We start from the raw sequence: 16,186 nt of genomic DNA, 5'->3' as shown, positions 1-16,186 counted from the left end.
GGTAGATATGATTTCTGGTCCCCAGGACAAGGGGAGGGCTCATCTCATCTTCTAAGGGGGTGTGTGGCTCCCCGCCCTCACTCTCTCCTACTGAATCAGAGGCATAAGAATGGCAGAGGCGCCAAACTCAGAGTCCTCCACCCTGAAAACATCTTGAACTCATCGGTGCCAGCTTGAGGATATGCTGGCATCCACCTGGTCTGAACTCTGAACCTTGATTGAAACCCAGAACTCTGATTTTTCCCACAAAAAGGACATCTTTCCAGGAACTAAGTATTTTTCTCCCTTCTTTTATTTTTTATACTGGCTATTACTGTTTTAATAATTGTTGATTTTAATAATTGTCTGTATATATTAATTATTTATATTGCGTGAATAAACGACTTTCTCCAAGTCATTCACTGTCCGCTACCCTGCTTATCAGCACACACAGAACTGATCCCGGGTCTCTGAAGAAACGCTACTGTTTGTTTGTTGTTGGCTAGACAGAATACCGTGTTTTTAACCGTTTTATTCGCAGGACTAGTCAGTCAGTTAGTGGGCTCCACGGTCCCATGGTAACCGCGGTGGTGGCAGTTTACTCTGAACCAGTGGGCTTCTGTGACAAGGAGTTTTGCAGAAACTAATCCTCCTGGGGTGAGGCATTTTTGGGATTGCGGAGGCGTTTCTGCCTTAATGTTACGTATAGGACAAACGCAAACCGCTCTGAAAAACGGCAGATCAGAGCGGTTTGCCAGGCGGTTTTGTTACAGAAGCCGTTCAGTAACAGCTTTACTGTATCAATATATGAAATGTACTACACTGAAATCCGCAGCAGCAATCCACAAAATGCTAGCAAAACGCCTCATAAAAATAAAAAAAAGCGTTTAAAAATCTGCTAGCATTTTGCAGAACTGCTAGCGTGTTTTGGTGTGCACCGGGCCTCAGAGAAGATTCAGGGCAAGGAGAGGCAGTTTTAAAAACAATGCACAGCTAAGGGCTCTTTCACATCAGACAACGCGAACAGGAGCCGTTCTCCTGCACGCGTTGTTGCCTGCGGCGTGTCGTCGGGTATCTGCGGTGCGACGCAATCAGTGACGGTAGCTGGTAATTAAACCCGATGGAAAACGCCGGCTCGCGGGTGCGTTGGAGGAAAAACTGCGCCCGGGTGCGTCGGAACCACAACGCATCGAAACGCAGCGTCGAGTGTGAAAGGTAAAATGAAAGTCTATGGACTTTCATCTTACCTTGGTTAACGCAAACGGATTCCGTTTGCGTTAAAGGATACCACAGCCCAAAGGCTGTGGTAAAATCAAAGTTGCAATGTGGAGGGAAAGAAAGATACATACTTACCGCTTCCCTCGTTCCCTGCCGATGGGTCCCGCTCATCTGTTACAGCTCCCGGTACCGCCCCGACTCTCCTGACCCTTCACCCGGACATACTGTGCTGCGCATGCGCAGTATGTCACTATACTCTTCGCTTCTGCCGTCGCATCATGACGGCAGAAGTACGGACACTCCCCCGCCTCCTCCTCTCCCAGCGTGTGCGCTCCAATCTAAAGCTAGCGTGACATGCTAGCTGGAGTTCGCACGGGGACAATTGATGTGGAGAGAGCGGAGGGGGAATAAGTTAAAAAAAAACACACTGCCGGCTGGAGGGAGGGAGTGAGTGAGTGGGCGGGCAGGCAGCGGCAGTACAGCCCAAGCATTCTGTACATAGATGCAATGACATCTATGGTACAGCAAGAAAGTTATCCCCACATTTATCTCTGCATATGTGCATGTATATACATGTGTGTATATACATGTATATACATGCACATATGCAGAGATAAATGTGGGGATAATTTTCTTGCTGTACCATAGATGTCATTGCATCTATGTACAGAATGCTTGGGCTGTACTGCCGCTGCCTGCTCGCCGCCCACTCGCTGCCTGCCCGCCCACTCGCCCGCCCACTCACTCGCTCCCTCCCTCCAGCCGGCAGTGTGGGTTTTTTTTAACTTATTCCCCCTCCGCTCTCTCCACATCGATTGTCCCAGTGCGAACTCCAGCTAGCATGTCACGCTAGCTTTAGATTGGAGCGCACACGCTGGGAGAGGAGGAGGCGGGGGAGTGTCCGTACTTCTGCCGTCACGATGCGACGGCAGAAGCGAAGAGTATAGTGACATACTGCGCATGCGCAGCACAGTATGTCCGGGTGAAGGGTCAGGAGAGTCGGGTCGGTACCGGGAGCTGTAACAGATGAGCGGGACCCATCGGCAGGGAACGAGGGAAGCGGTAAGTATGTATCTTTCTTTCCCTCCACATTGCAACTTTGATTTTACCACAGCCTTTGGGCTGTGGTATCCTTTAACGCAGAAAGTCTGCCCTAATGTGAAAGAGCCCTAAAGGGAAGTTGGGGCTGCCTCCTTTATTGTAACTCTGTCTCTGCACAGAGAAAATGTATCAACTCAGGCAGCACCGCTAGTTTAGTTTGGGAATTCCCCGACCTTTTATCGCAAGTGTAAACTTTTTTATGAATTAGCACACAAAAGTCTAAAATCCCGATGCAGTGTTTTCCCTCCAAGATTTTTTTTTACCGCAAATGTTTTATGAATAGAGCCATAGAGCCCATTCTGAGGCAATGAGATAGCAATCAAATGCAATTAGAAACAGACAGATGTCAATCAGAGCCAATCACAGGGCAATCAAGAGGCTGATGAGATGCCAATCACAGTGCAAACAGGCAATCAGATTTCAATAAACAGTGCAGCTGTCAGATGCCAAACGATGTAAACAGAGATCAATCACAGGGCAATCAGAGATGATCAAAGGCCAATCAGAGCTGATGACCGGCAATCAGATGTCAATTAACAGTGCACAGATGATAAGCTGTCACTCAGACCTCAATCAGAGCTGATGACAGGCACCCAGATGTCAATCACACTGCAGCTGTCAGATGCCAAACAATGTACACAGAGATCAAACACAGGGCAATCAGAGATGATCAAAAGAGATGAATACAGAGCTGGTGACAGGCGATCAGATATCAATCAACAGTGCCCAGACTATAACCTGTCTCTCAGATCTCACTCAGACCTCTATCAAAGCTGGGGACAGGCGACCAGATATCAATCAGACCTCAGTCAGACGCCTGTCAGGGCCAGTGAGGGGTGATCATCGGCGATCAGGGGGGAAAACGAGCAGGAAACTGTGTGTGCCTTACTGTGCAGGGCTGCCGTCCTCTCTGGTGGTTGTCCGGGAACGCTGTGAGGGGGCAGCCAGTATAATACAGGTTGTTTAAAGCAGTAGGATCAGCCATACTATGCCAGGGGAAAAAAAACACATATATAAGTAGATAAATACTTGATCTACTTACATAACATGTATTATACTGTCCACGTTTTGATTTCAGTGAAAGTTATATAGTAAATTACGAGAATTCTGTTCCTGGTGGGGGCCATGTCTTTTGCCCACAGTTAAGGCTAACTCGTGATGTAATTTTTGCCCTTTACTTTTTTTCTTGTCTCCTCCAATCGCTGAGTCGCCTCAGCCTTGCTTGTAAACACAAGTGAGTAGGGGATTAGGTTTCAGATAAGTAGCTGGCAGGGAAATAAAGGGAAGAGGAAGAATAGATTATAGATAAAAAGAACCCCCAGCATGCAATTCTTTGGCACGACTACTAAAGGGCCAGTGTTCCTTATGTGATAACTCCAAATCATAACAGCAGAAAAAGTTTTGAATGGAGGATTAGCATCTTTATCACTTAATACACTCAGACCAGTTGCTGTTGAAATTTGATTTTTATGGTGACGATATCGCTTTAAACAACCTGTATTATACCAATTTCATTGGCCCGATCGTAAGGGCCCTTTTCCACTAGCAATCGCAATCACAAATCACAAACGCATTATCATTGTAAAAATCGCTCCAGCAAGCGATTGCGATTTGCGATTTCCAAATCGAATCACTGTAGTGGAAAATACTTCTCGTGATTTCTATGATAAAGTAACAACCCTAGCGATTTAAAAATCACTAGCGATTTGCGATTTTGCATTTCTGCAATCGCTCTAGGGAAAACGGGCCCTAAATCTACAGCCACCGGCGCTGCTAATTGGCCGGCAGGCTGATGACGGAGGGGGGCCGCAGAACCTGCCGGGCGATGCATGCGCATTTGTGATCGCAAGCAAAACAGCGTTCCAGGACCTGACCCCAATTGGCGTTAGGCAGTCCTGAGGCTGCCGCTGCAACCACGCCCATGGGCTTGGAGTGGTCCTTAGGTAGTTAAACAATTATTGCACACTTTCTGTAAATGCAATAAACTTTATTTCACTTCTCAAATATCACTGTGTGTGTCTCCTATATGATATATTTAGCTGACATTTTTTATCGTATCAACGATATATGTACAGTAAAATGATGACGATTAACAAGGTTGCCCAAACTTTCGCATCCCACTGTACATGTAGCCATTCCTGACAACTCCCCCACATACATGTAGCCATTCCTGACCGCTCCCCCCCCCACATACATGTAGCCATACCTGACCGCTCCCCCCACATACATGTAGCATCCCTGACCACTCCCCCAACAAATATGTAGCCATCCCTGACCACTCCCCCCACATACATGTAGATGTAACCATTCCTGACCACTCCCCCTACATACATGTAACATCCCTGACCGCTACCCCATATACACGTAGCCATCCCTGACCGCTCCCTCACACACATGAAGCCATCCCTGGCGCTCTCCCACACACATGTAGCCGTCCCTGGCCGCTCCCCCACATACATGTAGCCACCCCTGACCGCTCCCCCCACATACACGTAGTCATCCCTGACCGCTCCTCCCACATACATGTAGCCATCCCTGACAGCTCCCCCACATACATGTAGCCTTTCCTGACCACTCCCCCACATACATATAGCCATAACTTACCACTCCCCCACATACATGTAGCCATTCCTGACCACTCCCCCCACATACATATAGACATTCCTGATCGCTCCCCCTACATACATGTAGCCATACCTGACCGCTCCCTCACATACATGTAGCATCCCTGACCACTCCCCCACATACATGTAGCCCTCCCTGACCACTCCCCCCACATACATGTAGCCCTCCCTGACCACTCCCCCACATTCATATAGATGTAGCCATCCCTGACCACTCCTCCTACATGCATGTAACATCCCTGACCACTCCCCCATACATGTAGCAGCCCTTCCTCTTACCTCACTGCTATTCATCATCATGCAGAAGGATCGTTTCCGGCCAGTTCCGGAAGTGCGGTGCACTGTAGGCGTGGTACGTTATGCAGTGGGCGGGGCTTTGTGAAGAGGAGAACGAGTGGGTGGAGTTGTGATGAAAGGAGGCGGAAGTAGCAAGTGGGGCTGCCGGTGATGGGAGGAGCTGTGAAGATGGATAAGATGAATGCCCCCCCATAGTGCCAGTCAGGTGCAGTGTGTGTGTGACATGTATTATATTACTTGTATGTGCTGTGCTCTTACATGCTCTATGTAAATACATACATACACAGGATCTGTGTATTCAGGGAGATGTGATGATGTCACAGCTTCAGGATCTGGAGTTGGTGGGAGCTGAACCGGATCAGTGCTGGGGGTGATGCAGCTACACAGCACCATACAAGTTCCAGGAAGAGGAGCTGTGATCCACCAGATGGTGCTTCCATCCCATCATGCCCAGTGTGACCTCTGACCTGCAGCATGACCTGTGACCACAGTATGACCTCTGATCTGCAGCCAGCTGCTCACTGGTGCACCTGAGAGGGATGAACAATAACATGCAAATATTTCTGAGTTCATTCAGGACTATGCAATTGTTGTATGCCGCTTGAAAATGTACAAATCAATTTAAAGAGAACCTGTACTGAAAAAAAGGCCTCTGGTGGGTACTTATCTCGGGAGAGGTAAGCCTCTGGATCCTTTCGGAGTTTCCCTCGTCCTCCTTCGTCCCACGGCGGTCTCTCTTGGGCACTCCGAACGGTGATCATGTAAATATTTACCTTCCCGGCTCCAGCGCAGGTGCAGTAGCTGCTTTCGGCTCGGGATCAGGTGGAAATAGCCAATCCCAGTCGGGTTCGCTCTACTGCGCCTGCGCTGAACCCGAGAAGGTAAATATTGCAGGCGCTACTGCGCATGTGCCACAGCCTGACAATTTGTTGTCTGTGGCGTCGGATGGGCCTATAGAGACCACTGTGGGACTGCGGAAGCCTCAGTTGGATCCAGATGCTTCCCCCTCCCGAGGTGAGTACCACCCAGGGGCCCTTTTTTTCAGTACAGGTTCTCTTTCAGGGTTGGGTACACACAAAACAGAGCAGGAAAGGCCGTATTTTCTGTTGTGCATTTTTGCTCTGTGTGCGTTTTTAGTGCATTTGCGTTTTTCTGCATATGCGTTTTTTTTCTAGCGTTTTGCATGTATTTTTATGTGTTTGCAGTTCACATTTACAAAATGCATTTAGTATGCATTTTCATTGCGTTTTTATATTGCGTTTTATGCAAATCACTAGGAAGACAACAGAAAGCGGGAATACATCACAAAACAGTAAAAAAAAAACGCAATGCATTGTGTTCCCATTGACTTTCATTATGTGTGTTTTTGATGTGTGTTTTTTAATACTATGCAAAAAACAGCGTTTTTAAAAACGTACGCATACAAAACGCAAATGCATTTTTTTTTTTATATGCAATTTTTTTCAAGCGGCCCGTAGACTTTTATTAGTGGCAAAAACACAGCATCTGTGCACCTAGCCTCAACCTTGGTGGGACTTACATAATCCTGCATGAACTCGGAAATATTTGCATCTCATTGATCCTCCCTACCTCATGGGAACAGGCCACTGTGGCAAACTCCACCCCTCTTTGCAATGTGACTGCAGGCCAGAGGTCATGCTGAGCATTATGGGATGGAAGTTCCCTGCAGGTGAGGCCACACCCCTCCTCTGCCAGGAAGTGCGTAATTTGTTCAGTTCTGTGTAGAATGTGCATTAAATTAGCATCTGCTTGTCTATGGGCGCCCAGTCTCTATACAATTTTTTTTTTCCAGCATATTTTCAATAAGATAATTCAGATTGAAAGAAAGGATTGTATTTAAAGGATGACTGTAGTGAGAGGGATATGGAGGCTGCCATATGTATTTCCTTTTAAACAATACCAGTTGCCTGGCAGCCCTGCTGATCACTTTGGCTACAGTAGAGTCTGAATCACACCAGAAATCATGCAGCTAATCTTGTCAGATTTGAGAATAATGTCCGTAACACCTGAGCTGCTGCATGCTTGTTCAGGGTCTAGGGCTAAAAGTATTAGGCAGGATCAGCTGGACAGCCAGGCAACTGGTATTGCTTAAAAGGGAAAAAAAAAATCTAATCTATCTATCTATCTATCTATATATATATCTGCTTCCATATATTTCTCACTTTAGGTCTCCTTTAGCTGATCCACAGTATTAGAAGGGCAAACGCAGCAGGCTGGCAATTGTTTCAGGGGAAAAAAAAAAAAAACACTCTAGTAGAAAAACAACTCCATGATTTACAGGTTACTTGTGATGCTGTGCCAGTCCCCAAAATGCAATGGATCTGTTTGTGGATTGAAGGGCCCATAGGCTTAGTTCACACTGCAAAACGCAACCGCTAAGCACTTTTGCACTGCGGATTAAGCTTTAAAAGACATTTAGCTGAATTGCTCTGAAAATGAGTGCACACAGCAAGATATGTAGAAAATTGAGATGCTGCTGTGAGAACAATCTCATAGGGCGACACTGAAAGCGATTTGCCAGCGATCAGCTAGTGCAGAGCAATCACCCCCAGTGTGAAGCAGCCTCTGGAATGGAGAGGGAGGGCTCTGGATCCTGCATATCCCGCTCCGCTCTACCACTGTCCCCTGGTGAATATACGCAGCTTCGGCCCACCTCCGCAGGAAGTATTAGGGACTCCGAGGGCTTCCAAAGACTGGCATGTAAGTATACGGAACTACTTCTATAGCCTGCATGAGCGCCACAGAGATCCGACAGTGCTGGAATGAGGAGACAGAGAGACAAGCGGGGAGGCTCCATGGATCCAGAGGCTTCCCTCTACAGGGGTGTCTAACTTACTTCCTGTCCACGCTACAGGGTTAATGTAATCATTCAATTGTCTGTACTAGTCAGTCAAGACATAGATTTAGTCTAAAAATGTCATCTGTCTCAGGCCTGGAACCAACTACAAATCACTAGCGTTTTTAATTAGTATTTTGTAAGCGATTTCATGAGCGTTTTCCGGCGAGTTTGTTAGCGGTTTTAAAAAGTGTAAGCTTTTTGCCAGCGGTTGTGATAACGATTTGCAATTACCGATTTTATTTCTGATTGGTCCTTTTGAATTATTATTTATTTTACAGTTTGCAGTAATTTAAAATCGCACACAAATCACTATGTGTAGCGATTCATGAACGATTTTCCAGCACTTTAGTACAGTGAAGTGCAAACGCTCCCAAAATGCTGCATGTCCTGATATTGCGATTTTGCTAATGGCAATCGCTACTGTGGAATTTTTTACATTTATTTACATTGGCAGAGCGTTTAGAGGAATCGCTAGCGTTTTAAAGCGTTCCCTAAACACTTAAAAAAGCGCTTTAGTGGGTTCCAGGCCTGAGGCCTGTTTAGACATTAGAGAGAGATCTCTAGAGGGATGAGCTGTATTTGCCATTAGCTAGACTTGGTCAATGAGGCGCATAGTGTTCTGGCTTGCATGCAAATTGTATGCAGGTTGGAACTGGGCCAGTCAGAAGCATGCCGTGCCAATTCTGATTGGCTGCGTTGTAAGCTGGGTACAATTTTCTTGCGAGCAGAATTAGTTGCATGCCACTGATCTCTACTGCCTGTTACATTACATTTTTTTTGCATATGGCATGCAGCAGGGAGTATATCAGAACTGTCACAGGGCACCTCATATCAACATCATTCCTGAGGAGGCCCTTCAGGATCTCCAGTGAACATTTTAGTGTTGGCAGGTGATGTAGCTGCAGCATGGTTTTTGGCAGTTGGAAACAGCTGTAAGGCCTGGAACCCACTGAAATCAGCAAACGCAAAACGCAACCGCTAGCGTTTTGTCTGAGCGGTTTGCAAGCGGATTCATGTGCGTTTTTGGTCATGTTTTGCAACATTGTATTTTTTTGCCCAGCGGGTGCGTAGCGTTTTGCGTTTTTATCCTGATTGGTCCTGTGAATTATTTTTCATTTTGTTACAGTGTGCTGAACCGCAAAACGCTAGCAAAACCGCTCAGTTTAGGTTTTGCTGAGCGTTTCCGCTAGCGGTTCAATACTTTACATTGAAGCGCTAACGCTCCCAAAATGCTGCAAGTCCTGCGTTTGCGTTTCTGAGAAACGCAAACGCTCCTGTGGAAGTTGCCCCATCCATTAACATTAGCCCAGCGTTTTGGCAAACTGCTAGCGTATCGCAGTGCTGCCAAAACGCTGCCAAAAGCGCTCCTGTGGGTTCCAGCCCTTACAGCTATTTCCCACAATGCAACAAGGTTCACAGACAGGAAAATGCCCCCAAAAAAGTACTTACTTTTCTTGTGGGAGGGGTTTCTTGTGGGAGGGGTTTCACCACAATATCAGCCATACAGCGCCCCCTGATGGTCTGTTTGTGAAAAGGATTAGATTTCTCATGTAAAAGGGGGTATCAGCTACTGATTGGGATAAAGTTCAATTTTTGGTCTGAGTTTCTCTTTAACCTCCTTGCCGGTTAGCCCGAGCTCAGCTCGGGGTAACCTGCGCAGGAGGATATCTCAGGCCCCGCTGGGCCGATTTGCATAATTTTTTTTTCCCTACACGCAGCTAGCACTTTGCTAGCTGCGTGTAGGTCGCGATCGCCGCCGCTCACCGCCGATTCGCCGCTACCCGCCGCGCCGAGCCCCCCCCCCCGCCCCAGACCCCTGCGCAGCCTGGCCAATCAGTGCCAGGCAGCGCTAAGGGGCGGATCGGAGTTCCCTCTGACGTCACAACGTCTATGACGTCGGTGACGTCATCCCGCCCGGTCGCCATGGCGACCGGGGAAGCCCTGCAGGAAATCCCGTTCTCAACGGGATTCCCTGCATACTCTGATCGCCGAAGGCGATCGGAGTGGGTGGGGGGATGCCGCCGCTTAGCGGCTATCATGTAGCGAGCCCTGGGCTCGCTACATGATTTTAAAAAAAATAAAATAAAAAAAAAGTGCGGCGCTGCCTCCTTGCCGGATTTTTTAGACCGGCAAGGAGGTTAAGGGGTGTTGGGGGGGGGAATCAATGAGATACAAACAATTCTGAGTTTATGGCAAGATTTTTACAACGTTGAATGCACAAAATTTGCATAATTTTGCATCCGAGTTGTTTGCATCTCATTGACCATCCCTAGTGTCATTATCTGGCAGTGGAAAGTAGATGAGCAGTTGCCTGTGGAGAGAAGGCTTGCATCTAACAAGGGAGTATGTCACACACCGATTTCTTATGATATATGTATCGAGCAATGTAGCCAAAACAACTCCCTTTATCTGAATGCTTGTTTCAGGTGTGATTCCGGTACTACTGCCACAAAATAGACCAGCAGGGCTGCCAGGCAACTGGAATTGCTTAAAGAAAACCTGTAACAACAAAAAGTTCCCCTGGGTGGTACTCACCTCGGTAGGGGGAAGCCTCCGGATCCTAATGAGTCTTCCTCTGTCCTCCTGTGTCCCACGGCGGTTTAGCTCTGGCCCTCCAAACGGCGGGGATGTAAATCAGTGCAGATTCTAGGCTGAAATGCACCCAGGGCGAGGGTGTAAAAATTGCACCCCCCCCCCCCCGGAGCAAGGTATGGGTGCCCGCAGTATAGGTTAGCCAGGTCTAGTTGCACTTAGTATAGGTCCCCCCAGTATAGGTAGCCAAGAATAGGTACCCCAGTATAGGTAGCCAGGCATAGGTGAGCCAGTATAGTTGCCCCCAGTATAGGTTAGATAGGTAGCTGCCCCCCCCAGTATAGGTTAGATATGTAGCTGCCCCCCAGTATAGGTTAGATAGGTAGGTGCCCCTCAGTATAGGTTAGGTAGGTGCCCCCCAGTATAGGTTAGGTAGCTGCCCCCCCCAGTATAGATTAGGTAGGTGCCCCCCAGTATAGGTTAGATAGGTAGCTGCCCCCCAGTATAGGTTACATTAGGTAGCTGCCCCCCAGTATAGGTTACATTAGGTAGCTGCCCCCCAGTATAGGTTAGATAGGTAGCTGCCCCCCAGTGTAGGTTAGATTAGGTAGGTGCCCCTCAGTATTGGTTAGATTAGGTAGATGCCCCTCAGTATAGGTTAGGTAGGTGCCCCCCAGCGTAGGTTAGATTAGCTAGCTGCCCCCCAGTATAGGTTAGATAGGTAGCTGTCCCCCAGTGTAGGTTAGATAGGTAGCTGCCCCCCAGTGTAGGTTAGATAGGTAGCTGCCCTCCAGTGTATGTTAGATTAAGTAGGTGCCCCACCAGTATAGGTTAGATAGGTAGCTGCCCCCCAGTGTAGGTTAGATAGGTAGCTGCCCCTCAGTGTAGGTTAGATAGGTAGCTGCCCCCCAGTGTAGGTTAGATAGGTAGCTGCCCCCCAGTGTAGGTTAGATAGGTAGCTGCCCCCCAGTGTAGGTTAGATAGGTAGCTGCCCCCCCAGTGTAGGTTAGATAGGTAGCTGCCCCCCAGTGTAGGTTAGATAGGTAGCTGCCCCCCAGTGTAGGTTAGATAGGTAGCTGCCCCCCAGTGTAGGTTAGATAGGTAGCTGCCCCCCAGTGTAGGTTAGATAGGTAGCTGCCCCCCAGTGTAGGTTAGATTAGGTAGCTGCCCCCCAGTGTAGCTTAGATTAGGTAGCTGCCCCCCAGCGTAGGTTAGATTAGGTAGGTGCCCTTCAGTATACGTTAGATTAGGTAGGTGCCCCCCAGTATAGGTTAGATAGGTAGCTGCCCCCCAGTATAGGTTAGATAGGTAGCTGCCCCCCAGCGTAGGTTAGATTAGGTAGCTGCCCCCCAGCGTAGGTTAGATTAGGTAGCTGCCCCCCAGCGTAGGTTATATTAGGTAGCTGCCCCCCAGCGTAGGTTAGATTAGGTAGCTGCCCCCAGGATAGGTTAGATAGGTAGCTGTCACCTATAATGGAGGGGGGAGCCGGAGCCACGGGGAGGGTAGCCCGACCTCTCCCTCCCTCTCCCGGGCCGCCCTCCGTGCTCCCCCCTCAGAAGTATAGTGAGCAGGCAGGAAGCGCTGTTCACAACTCACCTCCCTGCGTTCCAAGCGCCGCTCTCTCGCCGCCGGTCGTTTCCTCTCTGTATGTATACATGCTGATACACACGCTGCTTCCGGCTAAACAGGAAGCAGCGTGTGTAGGCATGTATACAGAGAGGAGACCAAGAGAGCAGCGCTTGGAGCCAGGGAGATGAGTTGTAAACAGCGCTTCCTGCTTGCTCACTATACTTCTGAGGGGGGAGCACGGAGGGCGGCCCGGGAGAGGGAGGGAGAGGTCGGGCTGCCCTCCCCGCAGCTCCGGCTCCCCCCTCCATTACAGCGCCCCCCTCCCAACAGCGCCCCGGGCGGCGGCACGCCCCGCACGGCCCTAGAAACGGGCATGATGTAAATATTTACCTTCCTGGCTCCAGCGCAGGTGCAGTATCTGCTCTCTGCTCTGAGATAGGCAGAAATAGACAATTGCTGTCAGGCCACTCTACTGTGCAGGTGCAAGTCTCCTGTGTCTGCATAGTAGAACGGACCCGACGGAGATCGGCTATTTCCGCCTAACTCCATGCTGAGAGTCGCAACAGCGCCGCCCGCTGGAGCCAGGGAAGGTAAATAAATTCAGCTTGTCAGGCTAGTCGAGCCTGGATCGCCGCAGATTTCGGGGAAGCCAGCGCTGGATTGCCTGCAGCTACAGCAGAGGGGGAAGCCTCATTGGGACCCTGGCTCCCAGTAGAACTTTTTTTTTGTTACAGGTTCTCTATAAAAGTAAATAAATATGGCAGCCTCCATATTACCCTCACCTCGGGTTCACTTTAATGAAGTTTACACTGTTTGCATTCTATGTGCATGTTTGTGTTGGTACGGTGTATAACTTGTGGGGCCACTTAGAACACATTTAAACACAAAAATGTGCAGTATGAGGAGGACAGAACAGTGAAAATGAAACTTATTTATTGCCATTGAGGCCTCATTCACAGTGGGACGTTGCGGAGCTTCGTTATGAACACTTATAACACAGCTTACCGCAATGCTAATCCTATGGGACATTCACAGTGCGACGTTAGCATCACATTGTCATGTGTAGCATTATGGTAACTCATGCTGCAGTGCGTTACCTCTAAATGCAAACGTTACCAGGTAAAGTGAAGCATATTTTCATTGCCTGTATGCTTTACTGCACCTACTGTATGCGATGGTAACGCAGTGTTTGTGTTACCACCTTTTTTTTTTTTTTTGCGTTGCGACTTTAACGTCGCATTACAACGCAACATCCCACTGTGAATGCAGCCTGAATAGGAAAATGCTTTGTGGTCCTTTCACACTGTGTCTGCTGCATTCGGTTGCAACAGTCAATATCATGGTAAAATGACCCTAATGCCTGGTACACACTTTCAATGATAATTGGCCAATTTTAAATTACCACTCCCTTGCAGTATGAGGGTTTACCTGCACAACCTGCTCACAGTATCCAATATCTATTGGCCCTCATACTACATGGAGGTGGTAGAATTAGCCAATCATCGGTTAATCAGAATTGAAGGTGTGTGCCAGGCTACACATACACATCCAACTTCCATTAATAGTTTGGGGTTTGCCAAGGAGTTATGGTCCTGCAGTGCAAATGCTCAATATTAACTTCATGAACCAGTGGGTTGGAGCAGCCAGTACTCAATACCAAGAAACAGGACAATTATAAATTGGCCTCAGGCTCCATGTCATCTTGGTTCAAACAACAATTACTTTATTGCACAAACATGATTCAAATCACAAGGAGGCTCCTTCATTGGAACCAATACACAGGTATCAGTTAAAAACTTATTTCTGCGCAGAAAGTCTCTACATTAAAACCACCAGAGCCTGCCCACATTACCCCTCAATAAGTGCTAGGCTTGCGTGCATGGAGTCTGTCCTCAGACCGTTATGCTCCATGCACCCAAGCCCAGACCACCTAACTGTCATACAACAGCACACCACCATACACACAGCAGCTGCCTCCCCCTATTGGGGATAAGTCCTTTCAGGATGTAATGCACAAAGCTGCAGCACGAATAGGTTAGCCAGTTTAAGCACGAAAAGGCAGGTTAGTTGACTTAGCAAGCCACATAGAGACAATGTTGCCCAGACATCATTCCTCCAGCATTAATCATGGATTATTATACTTGCGTTGGTCCACAGGGTATGGCTTCTCCCAGCTGGATGCCAGAGCGCTCTTTTCACCAGATGATCTATGGCTGTTACTGTAACGATCGTATTCTTTGTATGGGAGCTCAATCTCTTTTTGATGTTTCCCAGTATTTCGCCTCAGTGCCACCTCACACGCGCCCCCTGTTTATGGGTTGCTGCACTCGGCTGCCATAGCCCTCTCATGCCCTTTGGTTAGCGCTTGCTATTACCGGCTGACTGTGTCAGTGTATGGTGGCGGGGGACGCTAGTACAGCGTGGTGCAGGGTCAGGCTCCTCCCACCGACCAGTTTCGCGTCACATGACGCTTCATCAGGGCGTCATCCAACTTCCATTGCTTCCAATTTTACACCCCCATGTACTATGAGGGCCCACAGTTTGTGAATACTATGGATAGATTGTGCAGATAAGCTGTCATACTACATGGCCGTGGTCATGTTAAAACTGGCCAATCAAAACTGAATGTGTGTACACATCTGAGGGGGGGGTTATACAGTGCACAGCAAGAGAAGGACTGTAACTGGACTGTTACTGGCTGCACACGGCGGGAAAGTGACCTGATATCTTGATATCTTCAAAATGATCACGTGACAGTATCGTCTTTTCTGAATTCGCGAGCTGTTACTGCAGTGCACATCGGGCTTCAGAAGAATGGCTGGACTGACCTGCAAGCTGCTCTCACCTCACTGACCCATAGTTCTGATAATTTCACGTAATGCAGTAACATTTACAAACCTGACAGAAAATGACATCATACTATCAATTTGATAGTAGGATCAGGGGCTGTGGAGTTGGTACAAAAATTATCCGACTCCTCAGTTTATGAAACCTCCGACTCCAGGTACCCAAACATTGCTCCAACTCACAACTCAACAGCCCTGAGTATGATGTCATTTTCTGTCAGTGCATGTTTGTAAATGTTACTGTGTACATACATTGTGAATTTAGTGCTCAAGCTTGATTTGAAGAAAATCGTGAATCGAATCAAAATTGCAATTTCTGACAGAAATCGTGCATCTAAATCTTTTCCTAAAATCATTCAGGCCTAGCGCTGTAAAAACAGCGCAGGAGATTTGGGCACAGCCGGCCCACCATAGGCCGTAATAGGAATTCTGACTATAGCGCTCAGTGAGTAATTTGAGCACAAATTACTACAAAAACACTGTCATTCGGCCGCCAGCAATAGCTGGGAGCTGAATTACTATACATCATTCCCCACCATCCATGTGGACCTGGAGGGGGAATAGTAATTAACGCTGCCGGGACTTGTGCAGGAACAGGGTGAGCCGTATGGCTGGATGCACACTAGGCAGTGCGGAAAAAAATGTGTTTTCCTGCATATGTGTTTTGCGTTTTCTTTGCGTGTGTGTTTTGCATTTTTTCCCACACATGCTTTTTTCTTGCGTTTTAATGGGTTTGCTGTTGACATAAACAAAACACATATGCGGTTTATATGCGTTTTGCGTGCATTTTTAATGCGTTTTATGCAAATCACTAGGAAGACAACAGGAAGCAGAAATACATCATCAAACTTATTTAACAAAAAAAAATTGCATAGTTAAGCATACAAAATGCACTAAAACTAGTAATTCTGATTTCTCGGGACACATGGCTAATATAGTCGGTTATTATGGCTGCAGTAGTAATTCTGATTTCGTGGCACATGACTATAGTCCGTTATTATGGCTGGAGTAGTAACTCTGATTTCTGTGCACACGGCTATAGCCGGTTATTATGGCTGCAGTAGTAATTCTGAATCTTTCGGACACGGCTATAGTCGGTTATTATGGATGCAGTAGTAATTCTGATTTCTGTGCACACGGCTATAGCCGGTTTTTATGGA

General features: G+C 47.7%; 2 protein-coding genes across 6 annotated transcripts in view; one reads left to right on the top strand and one right to left on the bottom strand.

Annotated features, from left to right (window-relative positions):
• GNAS (GNAS complex locus) overlaps positions 1 to 5,264 on the bottom strand; it is a 387,899-nt gene extending 382,635 nt beyond the window's left edge. The window contains exon 1 of one of the 4 annotated variants that reach the window (XM_068263837.1): positions 5,202 to 5,264. The gene's annotated coding sequence lies outside the window, so the exon portion shown is untranslated. The remainder of the gene's footprint in view (positions 1 to 5,201) is intronic. The other 3 variants (XM_068263836.1, XM_068263838.1, XM_068263839.1) reach the window with 3 other exon arrangements.
• A 107-nt stretch (positions 5,265 to 5,371) lies between these two features.
• LOC137542170 (piezo-type mechanosensitive ion channel component 2-like) overlaps positions 5,372 to 16,186 on the top strand; it is a 258,588-nt gene continuing 247,773 nt past the window's right edge. For both annotated transcript variants that reach the window (XM_068263888.1, XM_068263889.1), the window contains exon 1: positions 5,372 to 5,424. The gene's annotated coding sequence lies outside the window, so the exon portion shown is untranslated. The remainder of the gene's footprint in view (positions 5,425 to 16,186) is intronic.

This window comes from Hyperolius riggenbachi, chromosome 12 (assembly GCF_040937935.1).
Source record: "Hyperolius riggenbachi isolate aHypRig1 chromosome 12, aHypRig1.pri, whole genome shotgun sequence".
Lineage (NCBI taxonomy): Eukaryota > Metazoa > Chordata > Amphibia > Anura > Hyperoliidae > Hyperolius > Hyperolius riggenbachi.
The sequence above is the reverse complement of the archived record's forward strand: the minus strand, read 5'-3'. Positions and strand labels throughout refer to the sequence as shown.